At 42.5% G+C, this 15,017-nt stretch overlaps 1 protein-coding gene and 1 non-coding gene across 2 annotated transcripts in view; one reads left to right on the top strand and one right to left on the bottom strand.

Moving 5' to 3' along the window:
* The window catches only part of LOC122400490, a 60,971-nt gene that overhangs the window by 2,169 nt on the left and 43,785 nt on the right, over window positions 1-15,017 (top strand). Inside the window, exon 2 of the mRNA XM_043401999.1 lies at window positions 1,117-1,175. The gene's annotated coding sequence lies outside the window, so the exon portion shown is untranslated. The remainder of the gene's footprint in view (window positions 1-1,116; window positions 1,176-15,017) is intronic.
* Window positions 538-611, bottom strand: Trnan-guu. Its single transcript has one exon. It is a non-coding gene; the product is annotated as a tRNA-Asn (tRNA).

Raw genomic sequence — 15,017 nt, 5'->3', positions numbered from 1 at the left:
TTAGAACGATTCGAAAAATTTTTTTTTCGCCGAATAATTTCAGCATCTTCCCGATTTTTTTTCTCGAAAATGCGTAGGATTTCGGGAGTATATGTAATGACCAAAAATGATTGTAATTAACCCCCGCAACCGAAAATAATTTTTCCAGAACGATTTGAAATTTTTTAATTTAATTGTTAATAACTTTTTAACGAAGCCTAAGTCAAGAAATTGATATTCTTGATTTTCGTCTTATTTTGGCCTCTAGAATCTCCCATTATAATCATCCCTGTATAAACTAACGACGAATTGTCATATTTCAATATTTACAAAGAACAGTATTTTTTTCGTTTGAAAGTTGCAGAATGATAGAATAAAATAAAAAAAATCCAATTTCGATCGATTTAGCGAAAAGAGAGTTTGCAACCCCGACGAAATATGCCCGTTGGAATTTCAACGAGCGACTTGTCCGTATGGAGGAAATACATTGATTTCCGATTGTACATGCATGGATCGCGTTATAAATTGCGAATAGAAAATTTCTCCACAAAAGAAATTCGCCCCCGGGTGGGCTCGAACCACCAACCTTTCGGTTAACAGCCGAACGCGCTAGCCGATTGCGCCACGGAGGCGGCTTGTTGGACTCTTTTTTATCTAAAAATTTATATCCGTCGATGATGCTGGGGCAAACAGAACAGTCGATAACGATAATGAATGGAATACGAACAAAATCACGCTCGCTAATAAGCGTATTCTTAGCCGCGATTGATTTCTGCCCAGTAGTAATGATTCATCGTCGTTCGATCGTGCGAAAAAACACAGAAACACAGATACTCCATGCAGCCATTGAAACGGTTGTTCAACTTCTTTGATCGGTTCTTCTCTTGTAATAAAAGCTCTCGCGTTATAAGTCCAGACGAGAAGAAATGAACAAAACTCCTTGAGAATGAAAGTTCTAGTTTAAACAAAATTAAAAATAGTTACTTACCAAGAACAGGTAACAGTTAATCGCTTTTGGAATCGTACACTCTCCAGTCACAAGCTACGTTGCAATGTTCATTGTAATTTGATCCATTGTTACTAAACACAGATAATATTGCTCACTACTTGTAATAACTCTGAACACTTTCTTTTTAGAATGGACTCGTCTGATGGTAGAGATCACTAATAGATGCGTCTCAGCTCGAGGTTCAAGGGTGAGTGCCATGAATTCTGTCCTACCAAAAAGGCCTTAGCTGCCTTCCCCGCTTCGAGGCGAAGTCCTTCAGGACAAAATCTTTGTTATTTAACACAGCATTGGCACGGCCGCCTCGCTCGACACGTGCAAGCCTATCGTAAACAATCAACGACCGTCGACTTCGTGGCACAACGCTCGCGAGGGTGCTTGGCTTTCGTCAAGGTCTCGCTCGGTCCCTAACGCGGCCATAAATCTGTCGTCAACTGTCTTCAAAACACCTCCAAAACACATCGACGCTGGTATATTTTCTTGCCACGAAATTGTGTACAATATCATCTCGTATTGGCATTGGAACTATTATCTGTAATGAATAGACTGCGGATGTTTATGCATTTATGGGAAATTTTAATCCTCAAAAAGCTATAGAATGCATTTAATACACAAAAATATAAGAAATACTTAAAGCAAGATACGAATTATTATATTTATGCATTTATGGGAAATTTTAATCCTCAATAAACTACAGAATGCATTTAATACGCAAAAATATAAGAAATACTTAAAGTAAGATACGAATTATTATATTTAGGGGTTGAGACTCTGCGAAGCTTCTGTTTCATTAATTCTGTTAATAAAAATGTGAATTTGCATAAAGATCCGCAGTCTAGTAATTTTCAATTTAATCGCGAAAGCAAATAATCGATTTTGGATATCAACCCTTTGCACTCCTATGTCGAGTGTGATTCGACATCAATTTTGATCTCAGGAGCTCTCAAAGAGATATCCGTACACTTGAAAGTTACAGAATGCAACGACAGTGTAAACAAAACAGATATTTTAACAGGTAAATTTCAAACAAAACGCTTAAAGGCTGCTGGTAACAAAATTGAAATATAATTCGGAGTGCAAAGGGTTAACTAAAATTTCGTAAATACGTAACAAGCAAAATTTATATAAAGTTTCTCAAAGAAGGTAGTAAAAATACCAGTTGTTATATTATCTCTATTATTTCTTCCAAAACGAGGTTGAATCGACTATTTTCGGTTTTTCTTGAGACGGGGCCCCTAAATTCCACTATTTTCCTTGTCTCGGGCCCCGATAAAGTTCTAACGCCGTGCACTCGTTCAGGCTGCGCCAAAGTGTTTGCTTTGATTTGCATAACGCGACTGGAGGCGATTTTCAAGGTTCGAGTCCCGGATAGGACGTTATCGGTAACCCCCGTTCCCGCGAAAATGTTTTCCTCGCCGAGAAAAACGACAACGGAAGTTCCTCTCGAGATACTTTCGTCGTGAACGAACGACGATGGCCCGAGTGTGTGTACAACGACGTTCAACTGGCTGCGGATAAAGAACAACCGTTTCGTTTGTAAGCAAAACACGGGACAAAGGGTGCTCGTGGAGGCCTTTGAGGATAAATAACGAACTGTGGACGCGGGTCGTGGTCGAGTGTGGAGCGTGAACCCACAACAGAGCGCCACTTCCCCGAAGAACGTGGCGGCGATGATTTCTCGCGATAGAATTTCGACGACAACGGGCTACGGCGATTGAAAGCGAAATCGAAATCGATTTCGAACGATTCTGCTCGAAACGTTCCCATAGAATCGGCACCCGGGGTGAACTTTCAGACCGACAATTGCTTTTTCTTCGCTGACTGTCCAAATTACTTCGTCGTTCCCGACGTAAAACGGGTTTGCTCGCGACAATGGATCAACGCTCGACCTTCTCACGCTTTCCCCAGACCTCTCCATTTTTTAAGAAACCTCGTCACTTTTATCGAAACAATCATATCGTGCTCGTTTATTTTATTTATCGTTCTTTTCTATCTATCGGTTGCTCGTTACAAAAATTGTGTATATACATTAAGGACTACCAAATGTACAAATTCTAGTTACAAAGCACGATATCCCATTATTAAGTCCAATCGCTATTGTCGTCGAAAATTGCTTTGTAACAGGAATTCACGTGGCTAAGGTCTCCCGGAGAGGCCTTTTGTGTGTCGAGGTTTATGATACCGATACCAGAATCTCGCCATTTTGGAGGAACATCTATGTACCTCGGACGAGTAATTAAATAAGGGACGAAGGCCATGGAAGGTAATTTTCTTCGTTTCTGTCGAACACGTGCATACCTATCGTCATAACGAGTTCATCTGGATAGCGATTGCCGTGTCATAAACCCTCGAGGACGGTACTTGGAATCGACCGTAACAGTCCCTGCAGCCCCCAGCGTCCCTTCGCGCCAGGCTTTACGCTCCTCCCTTGCGCGCTGTAACAAAATACGGATTAAGGGAGAGGCTAGAATTTTCAATCGATGGAGAATGGTATGTTTGTCAGTAGTTTCCTCAAAATCTTCCCTTGGATTTCCTCCATCGGGGAACACGTGCCAACTCGGTAGTAAAATCATTGGCACGCTTCGATTATTATCTGAGAAACCTCTTCAAGTCGATGGCAGACATTTTGAACGTCGTCCAAGATCTTCTCAATATCACATTGATCTTAAATTCGTACAAATTCAATTCGTATTGAGTGGGTACTCAAAACCAACAGTTTGAGTAAGCTAGCTAGCAAGGGGTGACATCTTTGTAATTAGGCCGCGTTCTGGAATGGTCTCGAACTTTAGAGAAGGTGTCGGTGTTTTATCTAAAAGGACACGGGCCAAAACTCGATCTATACTCGGGCCAACGAGGCGAATCAACAAACGAAAACAAACTCGTAAGTGTCTAATGACTGCAGCAGGATCGACCATCGTCTCGTTGACCCGAGTGTAGACACCGAACCAGCAACATCTAAATACATTAACACGTTCACTGTCCATGACCTGTATATGGGTCACAGCGCCACGCTTTAGAATACGCCGCTGAGAGACCGGACAGTGAACGCGTTCACCTGTCGTAGTTATCATTTATTATACTCTTCCACGAATCACCAGGTCAAATGTAAGCAGTTTTTCTTTTCGCAAACACGCGGAACGCCTCGAGTTCCCCTTGATTTATTAATTTATCATCCGCAGTCCTCGCGATAATAAAAATTATACGATCCTCGTTCTCCTCGTGCAGAAATGCGATTCCACGGTCGCGGGAGGGTTTCTTTCTGGCCGACACGCGAGATTTGCCAGCAGGAAATGCTCCTGATTAATTCACCGGCGTTCCGGGACCGACCTTAACGCGCACTTGAATTCAAAGTGAGCGCGCGTAACGTCGGCGCGGGATTCTTCCGAGTTTCACGGTGAATTACACGACGATGCTCGTTTAAGCGAATTCGACTGGTTGCACCCGGTGGAGGGGTTTTCACTTGTACCTCGGAGGCCCGTGTACGCGGTGCCTCGCCGTATGAAAGGAAGGCACGAAGGAGGAAGGAAGACACGCATGACTAGTCGCGAGAAAAAAAGAGAACAGTCGGCGGCTGGGTTCGAGGGCGTTGGTTGCGAGTAGGTTGAAGGGTGTTTGCAAAAGATTCGAACGGGGTAAATACGCTGGGGCGCGGTCTCGCAAAGGACTGGCTGCCCCTGTTTTTTTCCCCCCGTTGAGGCGAATATGGGATTCGGTTGCACCCAAACAGGGACGGGGAGACCTCAAAGTCCGCGTGTGGCCTTTTCGCACATCTCGTTAATTAGGCGTTTACGATGGTATTCTTCTCCCGAGGGAAGCACCGTGGAAAGTGTTCGTAAAATAGATCGTTTTGTCAAAGTCAATCGAATTCTTCCACGCGAAAGCTAAATTAGGATCAAGTCTGTCGAACATTTCGTATTCTCCAAAAGACCCTCCGCTCTTTTACTGCTTAAGAGCCCTTTATACAACTCAGGCGGCTGCTTAGGGTCGTTACCTTAGAGCCTACGATTTCTACCTACCGATGGTCGATAGAAAATTATTACTTTTTTTTTAACTTCAACGAATATATTTTTGTAAAAGGAACGGGTACAAGATTTCTCTCGGGTAGAAAATTATTACTTTTTTTTTTAACTTCAACGAGTATATTTTTGTAGAAAGAACGGGTACAAGATTTCTCTCGGTTAGAAAATTATTACTTTTTTTTTTAACTTCAACGAGTATATTTTTGTAAAAAGAACGGGTACAAGATTTCTCTCGGATAGAAAATTATTACTTTTTTTTTAACTTCAACGAGTATATTTTTGTAAAAAGAACAGGTACAAGATTTTTCTCGGGTAGAAAATTATCGATAGAAAATTATTACATTTTTTTTTAACTTCAACGAGTATATTTTTGTAAAAGGAACGGGTACAAGTTTTCTCTGGGGTCGTTTCTATCGCCAGAATCTAGCGAGTGTTGCGAGTGGACGAGGAAGAAGGTCGTGAAAAGCGTAAGTGCGTCGGTTACTCGTTAAACGACGCTCAACCGAGCGCGACAAACGTACACGCGAATCACTGTTACGGCGCGTTAACGAGCCATGAAACGAACCATACATTGTTCCAACAAGCGAACGGGTACCGTTCGCCCCCCCTTGGTAGGTGCAAGGGCCGCGTGTGCGCCGCGTTCCGTGCCCGGCGCCCTCGTCTGCTCGCAAATACGTCCGAACCGGTCTTCCGAGCGAGCAAAAAGAAGAACGAGAAGGACCGTCGAGAGTCAATTGACCGTTAAATGTGCCGAGCTCCTTCAAACCGCGCGAAGATAACGCCGGTGACCACCAATTACCGCGCCCCTGCGTCCGCCAAATATTCCAACCAACGTTACCCGACTGTTACGCACCGATTTTTATGAAACTCTCCATTCTGCGTTGAGAAAACTAACATTTTAGACTTTGCAAAGGGGGAAACTCTGAATCAAACTTAGTATCATGGTTCTTTTTATTAAAATTGGATGAGTGGGGCTCACTGCTTCTCGTACTCGGCGCTAGAGGGACAGTTCCTCTCGCAAGCGCTCGACCGACCCACCATCTCTTGTTGGATGACCAACAGGACCAGACTAAACATTACTCATCCAAAACATCCTAGTCCAGATTTCTAATCCTTACTCATCCTGAGCCTCGTACCCTTCCTGAGTCACCCTATCCCTTGACCATCGTCTCTACCTCTACCCATCTCTACCAATAACATATAAACGCCTGCAATACCGAAAAACGGCCAGAAAGAGTCTAGTCTTCGGTCGACGTAATAGTTATACGAGTTTTCTTTTGGAATTCAACACTCTTCCACAGGGCCCCACAGTACATATATTTTCCTCACGCAATTGTACATCGTACGTTAACGATATATCGTAGAATTTTAGATCGTCATAATGCTCCCGGATAAAGCGTTCGTGTCGACTGCGGACTCGACGAAGTTTGCACGCAGATTACAGATATCTGTCCCCATTACACGCTGCTCCAGGAACTCCTGTCAGGTGATTATCAGAGGCAGAAGCAATTCTGTGAATTATACGTGCTGTCGATGAATATGATACCACGGATCGACAAAGTATTTTTAATATCCATGATAATCACAGAGTAGAAGAGAGCCCCCTCCATTAATCCAGATAGAACGTATCGATTCGAACGTAATGTATGGGCGGAGTTACCTGTTGTAATGTTAGAAAGTTTCTATAATAATGTCAGTTTGTTCTTTTTAAAGAAAAAGGTTCATTTTGCAGCGAAGGTTGCCGACCCCCATAGAATCGTCACTGTGTTCCGACGAATATTTTTTTCGCAGGTTCCTCGTGGGTGTGTCGCGCTACGGCAGCCCTACCTTCGACACCTACTACCATCGAGCATTTCCGGTTTTCACTCCCTTCGTCTGCTTCATCATCGTCGCCACGTTCTTCGTCCTACTGTCTAATTCTTTGTCGTCTGACTTCGAGGACTGGACGGTCCTGAAATGTCGATGCAATAAAATCAGAGGAATTACACCTCAATATTGTTGCAAGCTCGACAGAAATTACGCAGGAATTACGCCTCTTTCAGCGGAGAACAGGGGGAGTTAAGGGGGGGACCTCTATGTAGAAATCCGAAATTAAGCCGATTTTCAAGAATTATTTCGAAGGATAAAGAATTAATAAATATTTCTAAGGTTTTGAGGACTATTTGGAATATATTTCAATTTCATTTTGCGATTTTTTTTGTTCAAATAAAATGCAAAATGGCGGAGATACAGCATGATTTGTGTACTTTGTGTACTAGTGTCGGTTTTTATTATCCAAATCTGCTAAGCAACGAAATATGATTATAACAATAGTAAATGGTTGAACCGAAGATATTGAAAGAAAATTAAAATTTGGAAAAATGGCAGACCTCTGAGCAAGAAGCTTAATATTTCAAAGAAGACTTGTATTCGTTTTTGCATTAAAAATGACGTTTATTTCCGTAATTTTGACTTACTTTTAAGTTCACAAAGAACCATATATTTTTCGTGCCTACAAGGTAGAATGGCCCCTTAAATACAGATTATGGCTGCTCAATTTTATTGAGATATTAATTGGATTTATTCGATTTACAATTGAATTAATTGGATTTACACCAATTGTAACAAAAAAAATATTAATTATTGTTGGTGATTTGATCGTCTTTGAACAGCTTCAAGGATTAATTTTTCTCTCGATCTGGGGGGCGCTACTGTCGTTCGGTTGTTCGTTGAAAATTTTTCGCCCGAAAACGAAATTGCCGTGCGAAATGAAATTGCAAGTTACGTTCGATTATCGCGTTACACTCGAGCTTAATTGAATCGCGAACGGTCGATGCTGTCGACGTTTCGTCTCGTCCCGACCCCTCTCGGGAGGAACGCTCGTTGGAAACGCCGCTTGAAAAATCGTTCGTTTCTTCAGTTTCTTCCGGCGACCAGCGTGCGCGGATAAGGGCGTTCCGTAATTGAAACGGAATCGGAAATGCTACGGGAACGTCGGCTGGGAATCATTACTGAAAATTATTACTATTATTATCGAGAATTAGTTTCCTTCCGCGACTTCCCGTGGATAAAAATATCCGTTGAAATTCAGTGCACTTTGCATTAGAGAGTAATCACGAAATTTAATAAATTTATATATTTATATAATGGTAATTGAAACGAGGCAACGTTAAAAGCAATTTTTTTTATGTTAAGTAGGTTGCTTTTTAAATTTAAAACATTCCCATGAATGCATAAAATTCTATTGAGTTGTCTCGAATAGCCGAAACGTAACTTTAATCTAGTACGTATAATTATTGTACACAATTCTTTGTGGGTGTCAGAGATTAGTAGTCAAATGTTATTACGATTAGATGAGTGTTTATTGGACCATACAGAGCAGCTTAATAAGCTTAATAAGCTGCTCTGTATGGTCCAATAAATGCTCATTTAATAACACATTACCCGCGTTGGATGCTTTTGTTGTAAAAAATATTCGTTTCGAATTTACACGCTGTCCTTTGATTTAAATTTGTTAACCACTTAACGTTCATGCCCGAGTCTGACTGCTTTGAAAAACAATATTTGTTTAATCCAACGGTTTAAGGGATGATAATATTTGTTTTCCTGAAATTATACGTTAGATACAACATTGTAATTAAAAGAAACCATATTTTTAAAAAGAAATCCAATAAAGAAAACTGATCATTGTTGTTAAGGGTTTAATATGTAAATAGAACGTCGCGCGCCTCGAACAAGTGAAGAGCAAACATGGCGGCTCTTGAAGAGGTTAAGAATTTATTTCTCGAAGACCGAAGAGAGGCACTTCTCCTTTCTGAGGGTGTTCCGTATATCCTCTTCTACGTCCCGAAAAAGAAAAAAAGAAAAGGAATAAAAGACTGGAGGGTTCCCCTCGCGAGAATCGATTCGAGATGTCTGAAGACGCAACGAAATCGACTGGGAAACGCGTCTGGTCAGAAATTCGCGAAGGTATCCGCGTGGAAGGGTGGATCTAGACGGTCGATGGGACGCGATGTAGGCTGGCTGCGACGTAAGCCGGCGGCGGAATTGCCAAACCAAATAGAAAGGATCCAGGGATGTCGTAAAATTGATATTTATCCTGGCTGGTATCCAGTGTTGAAACGCTGCCAACTAAGCTACGGATAATACAACGACGTCCACGGCTATGTACCCCGTACGTAATTATCGTCTCAGCGGAGTCGCGTGTTCCCTTTTTTTTTTTTTATTTTTTTTTTTCACTCCCAATTTTCTTTCTGTCACAACTATCCAGCGGGAGATTAAAAGAAGGCATCGCGGGGGTCGAGAGATCTCGACCGAAATTGACTCGGCGTCTACGGCCAGACGTCGTTCGAATGGTCCACCTGAATGGCAAAAGTCGAGCATGCAAACGCGAGAAACCCAGGAGGCATTCGTTCCGGGCGATCGATAATTTTTCGTTTTGTTCGCGCCGTAACCCCGAAAGGTATTCATTCGGAAGGATAAAGGCGCGGGGATCCGATACTTTTATACGTTTCGGGCAAACGGTCCTCGAAAACAATGGCGAAGTCTTAACGGGAGCAACGACGGGTTATTGTTGACGAGTGTTCGCTGGAACTCTACGCTGTTGTTCAACCCTTTTCGTTAAAAAAAATTTCTACATCGATTTATGGAGGTGCTATCGAGTACAAGGACTTTGAGTATACTCGTACGCTTGTTCGATAAACGGGGTAGCCAGGTACTTACTTGTACGCTACGCGCCGTTCTGTCTGCGTCCCAAAACAGCCACGTGTCTTATCGCTGACGGGCCTACAAAAATGTATACACCATAAATTCCTCGAACCTCATCCTTTCCACGGTGACACGGAGAGAAGGGGAATTCTCTAAAGTCCCCTCGATCGGATCTGGCTAGCTTGGGTCGTCGAAGGGTAGACCCTTATAGACAGGAACGTACTTAAAAACCGCATCGAAAACCTTACGCAACTATTTTGCAACAATACAACCTCAAGAGTATAAAATTCGCGTAGAAATAGAGAGAATAGAGTGGACATTCTCCTCTGTCACAGTACTTAATATGTAGGGTCGGTTCCAAATGGAAAACAAGTGAATTACAGTCCTCTATTAAGTCTCCGACAGAGTTTATGAAAGTGTTTTAAAAACGTCTGGCGGGCGCTATAAACGCGAAACAATAGTCACGACCAATTCGATGCCGAACAATTAATACCACGTTTGAATCAGTCAGTCTCGCCGTTCGTCGGTCCCGACGAGCAATAGAAAAGCGTTTACCGCGTGTCAGAATCCACCCCGCTGTCGTTTCGAACGAGAGGGCAAAAATCCAGTAATTCGTAGGTAGGTATATGTATCGAGTCCCTTCTGCAACGGGTACGGCTGTTCGTGTCGATATTCTCTCGGGATACGTCGTATCGGCCGGAAAGAGAAGAGCAGAGAACAGTGGCAGGTATGGGGGTATGGGGAGAGCACCCCTTTCGTCTACGGCCCTGCAACGTGTCCGCCCAATAAGGGTGCGTACTCGACGGGCGCTCAGTCTCGCTCGAACCGTCGACCGAGTGGGACGTTCGTTGTTTTCTCTTTCCGCCGCGCTGCGCCGCGCCGCGTCGCGTCGACACTCGCGTGCCGGCTACAGTGTCTCTTGGCAGTGTTCCCCGTCTTTTCCCAGTTGTCAGACTTTGGACTATTTTTTTCCCTCCCCCCCCGAACGATCGTGACCCCATGAACGCGACAAGTGCCGGAGTTCGGACGTATATGTATTTGTGACGTGCATCGTGCTCGAGATCTCAAGATCGTCGTGTCTCGTCCCACGCGAGGAGAGGTCGAAACCGATGGGGGATGACGTTCGATGGAAAAGGAGGTAAAGAGCGTGCCTTTTGCGATCCCGACCGTTCTTCTTTACGTTCACGCCGATTATCTACGTACGTATGTACCTTCTATCGAATCTCGGGGACAGATTCCGTCGTTGGAATCGCGGCATCGTTTTCACCGTACCTTCGCGTGTTTTTCTGCCTCTGTACCGCAATTTGTTCGCCAACATATGGCTACAGGACCTATCGGTGAAACAATGTCGTACGAATATGGGTCCTCGATTGCATTCTTTCCGCGTTACGAACACCGAAAGTTGTGCATTCGCTTTTTGATTACGCATTGATCAGTACAAAGTACTGAAATAAACCTAAGATTTCGTTTGATTGATACACGATTCAGCGAATCTTCGATTTAGCACGCTAATTGGGGGAGGATGTCCGTTACATTCTAATGTCCAAGTAATAGGTTAGGGTAAACGTTTAATTAGTTTTGTTCTACTCGATATACGATTTACATAGCAGACCCCTATTAATAAAAGCAATATTACGGAAGTAGGTCTTTTTATTCAACGATATATTTTTATTCTTGTAAGAGTTCGCAGACCTGTTCCAACAGGTTCACCGGACCCCCCGGGGGCAGCAGGCCCCAGTTTAAGAAACCCTGGTATTTATAGGAAATTCTCAAACGTAGACGAACGACATTTAGTGTGAACAATTCTTTCCTTTAGTTACGAAAGTATCACATCGATTCATTATATTTTGTGAACAAAAGTTAACCCACTGTATTAGCGTATCAAAGTTTTGTCTAAATAATTATCCAGAAAAACATGGTTTATGTAGATACATCATCCGGATGATCATTCGTTATTTGGCGTTCTCGCCTATTCCGAATAAAAGTTTGCAAACGTGTCCAACTCTGTTCATGATCGATGCCAAATGGTTTGGCAAACTTTTAGAAATGCTCATAAAATATACGTCACTGACGTAGTTCATAAATCACAATGGATATCGAACAACGAGAAAAAGGGTCACACTAGTTTCGCCATAACCTAACAAAATTCTCGAGCTTCGCGATTAATGAGAGAATGCCAGCACTCGTCTCAGTGTTCAAAGAATTCTCTTGAAACGCTTCCTCCGGCCTTGCAACTTTCGTTTTCTACATTTTTTTTCCCCCTCCCACGGTTGCACCACATTTTTTTTTCATTGCCGAGTATTTTAGCAACGTCCTCTGTGCATCTGTGTCACCTTGGACGGACGTAGACTATGAAATCCGTCGACACGCGAACACCCGTCGCCGTTAGATTTCTTTTCCTTTTGCGGAGAAAAAAAAAGAAAAATGTAAACATAGCTTAAAGCGGAACGAGCGTTGAATTTTCGTGCCGATTCCAGTGTGACCTTTCCGCGCGTTTCGAAGCCAGTCGCAGTCGCATCCATCACGGACGTGCCGTTGGCGTTACATAACCTATACGCTTTCCAAATTGCAAACTTTAAGATTCTCTCGCGGAGAAAACGTACTGTGCACGGACAGTGGCGTATCTGAAACGAAATCGAAGGCAGGGGTGCTAGAAAAAGATTAAAGGAAATCAGTAAATAATAAAAATGTATTTTTTTTATTCGTTAGTGCTTCTTCATTCGTGTGCACAATTGTCTTTTTATTTCGAAGTATTGGATAACCTAACATATTTTTGTTGGTCAAAGGGGGTCGGGGAGACACAAGCTCCTGTACCCTAACCTCTCATGTGTTCGCCCAGATAAAGAATCTCCCAAGTCTCGTCGACCGTTGGGGGAAAAATATAAACATGCTTTGTGGTATATGTAGCTCACGAGTCGTTTGGACTATGAAAATGAAGCATAAAAGCAGTATGCTTATATATGTACATACACACAATAGATAGATAGGTTTATTGGCCTAGGGCGAGATTGCTTAACCCCCTCTGACCCGGTATTTAGACCCGATTCACGTTCAGGTTTCGCTAGCCGATCATTTTCTTTCAAAAAGTTTCGAGCACATTGTATACACACGGTGTAAAATATATTACGAAAGAACGTTCGAATAGTTCCATATGTATACATGCATAGCACGGGTGTAATAAGAACACAATAATGTTTTACATCTAAACAGTAATAATATTAGTCGTATTATTTACAAAAATAATAAGCAAAATTGAAAACTATTTGAGATTGGACGATCGAAAGCAGAGTAAAACAGGGAACCGATGATAAATTGCTTTTGAGGGTTACGGACAGGACCGAACCTACCGTGAAACTGATGAAGCTTAAGCTTCAGGGTTCTCTTGAATAAATACTAGTCAGAAGTACAGAAGAAAAATTGTTTTTATTCTTGAAAAAACAAGTCACTTTACGTGGTTTGTATAAACCGTATAATGCAGCTAAATTTCTTTGGTAATTTGTGTAGGTTGTTTCTATTTTGTTTATTATGATTCCAGATGGTAATAATTGAAAGGTTATGTTGCATTCGTCACTTTCATCGCACAGTAAAAAGTACCATTGTTTTCTTGTGCTAGCAAACGTTCTTTTATGTCATGAAGATCTTCGTGGCGTTGGGGTGGGGCATGACGCAAAAGAGGTTGGGAAACACTGGTTTAGATCCACCACCGGTTACGGACGCCGACTCCGGCGAGAGCTTTCGCCAGGCGCTCGTCGCGCGAACTTTTCCCAACGATTCTAAAATGGGCGTTTGCGTCGAAACGAGTCGCCAAATCGAGTTCAGCGCGAAACTCGATTCGCTGTTTCTGGAAGCAAAGACCAGCTTCACGGTGGGACGCGTTTCCGTCTCCGGTCACCAGATAGGCACCTCGATAGAAAGTCTCGTGAAGTGCTCGCTGGGACTCTCGTGTTCTCCCCCACCTTTCTTACCAGAACTCTGGAACTTTTATGTCTGGCTACTTTAATTGTAATCTCGAGGGTCGCCATCGAGAATAAGAGCTTTTTCACGCGGGAAAACGAAAGATCCTTCGTATCGAAAGTTTGAGGTTAGTTTGAAGTGAACAGAATTTTGAGGTTAGAAAGTGGGGACCGTTGGAAATGCCTGTGATAGAAGTTTCAATAGAATAGTTTCTATTCAATAGTCTGTGCATTCTTTATAGGAATTATTGTTTTGTAGTGGTAGGATGAACAAAATGTTGAGGTTAGAAATTGTGATGGAACTCTGGAACTTTAATTGTAATCTTGAGGGCCGCCATCGATAATAAGGGCTTTTTCACGCGAGAAAATGAAAGAGCCTTCGTATCGAAAGTTTGAGGTTATTTTGAAGTCAACAGTATTTTGAGGTTAGAAAGTGGGGACCGTTGGAAATGCCTGTGACAGAAGTTTCAATAGATTAAGGAGGGAAACGTCTGTGTATTCTTTATAGGAATTATTGTTTTGTTGTGGTAGGATGAACAAAATGTTGAGGTTATAAATCGTGACAGAACTCTGGAACTTTTATGTCCGATTACTTTAATTGTAATCTTGAGAGTCGCCATCGCGAATAAGCGGGAAAACGAAAAAGCCTTCGTATCGCAAGTTTGAGGTTATTTTGAAGCCAACAGAATTTTGAGGTTAGAAAGTGGGGACCGTTGAAAATGCCTGTGACAGAAGTTTCAATAGATCAACGAGGGAAACGTATACATTCTTTATAGGAATAATTCTTTTGTAGTGGTAGGATGAACGGAACTTTGAGGTTAGAAATTGTGACTGATCCGTTGGACGAGCCTGTAATAGAAGTTTCTGTATCTTTACGCAAAACGATCGACGCGTTACGATGGAACAGGGCGTCCGCGAGGGGGACTTTTACCCTAGGGTGTGAGTCGGCGTGCAATATCGTTTGTCCGCGGAAGTATCGCGTGCAGGGGTGGCGTTTATGCGTGCCGAAGCGAGCATGGGCGTGGAGAACGAGCGAAGAGGAGCAAAGGGACAGGGACAGAGGTATGGTAGCCGCAAAGTGCAAGAGGTTAAACGCGCTAGCCGACTTGGAATTTCTCTCTAGCAACGTTAAACGATAAATCGTGTCTCATTGTCATCGTTGCTCAATGGTTCGAATCCCCCAAAAATGCGATGTCTAATTTCTAACCTCAAAAATCCGAGAAATTTTAATTACAGATCCTTGTGTCTCTAGACTAAGTTTTTCAACTCAGTATCAAAATAACATTAATTAATAATTTTACCTTTTTAATAAAAATTATAATTTTGCAATTTACGAGTATTAAGATTCGTTCGAGGTTGAAGTGACGGTCACCA

This window comes from Colletes gigas, unplaced genomic scaffold (genome assembly GCF_013123115.1).
Source record: "Colletes gigas isolate AHSC1104 unplaced genomic scaffold, ASM1312311v1 Colletes_gigas_Sc00002, whole genome shotgun sequence".
NCBI lineage: Eukaryota > Metazoa > Arthropoda > Insecta > Hymenoptera > Colletidae > Colletes > Colletes gigas.
The sequence above is the reverse complement of the archived record's forward strand: the minus strand, read 5'-3'. Positions and strand labels throughout refer to the sequence as shown.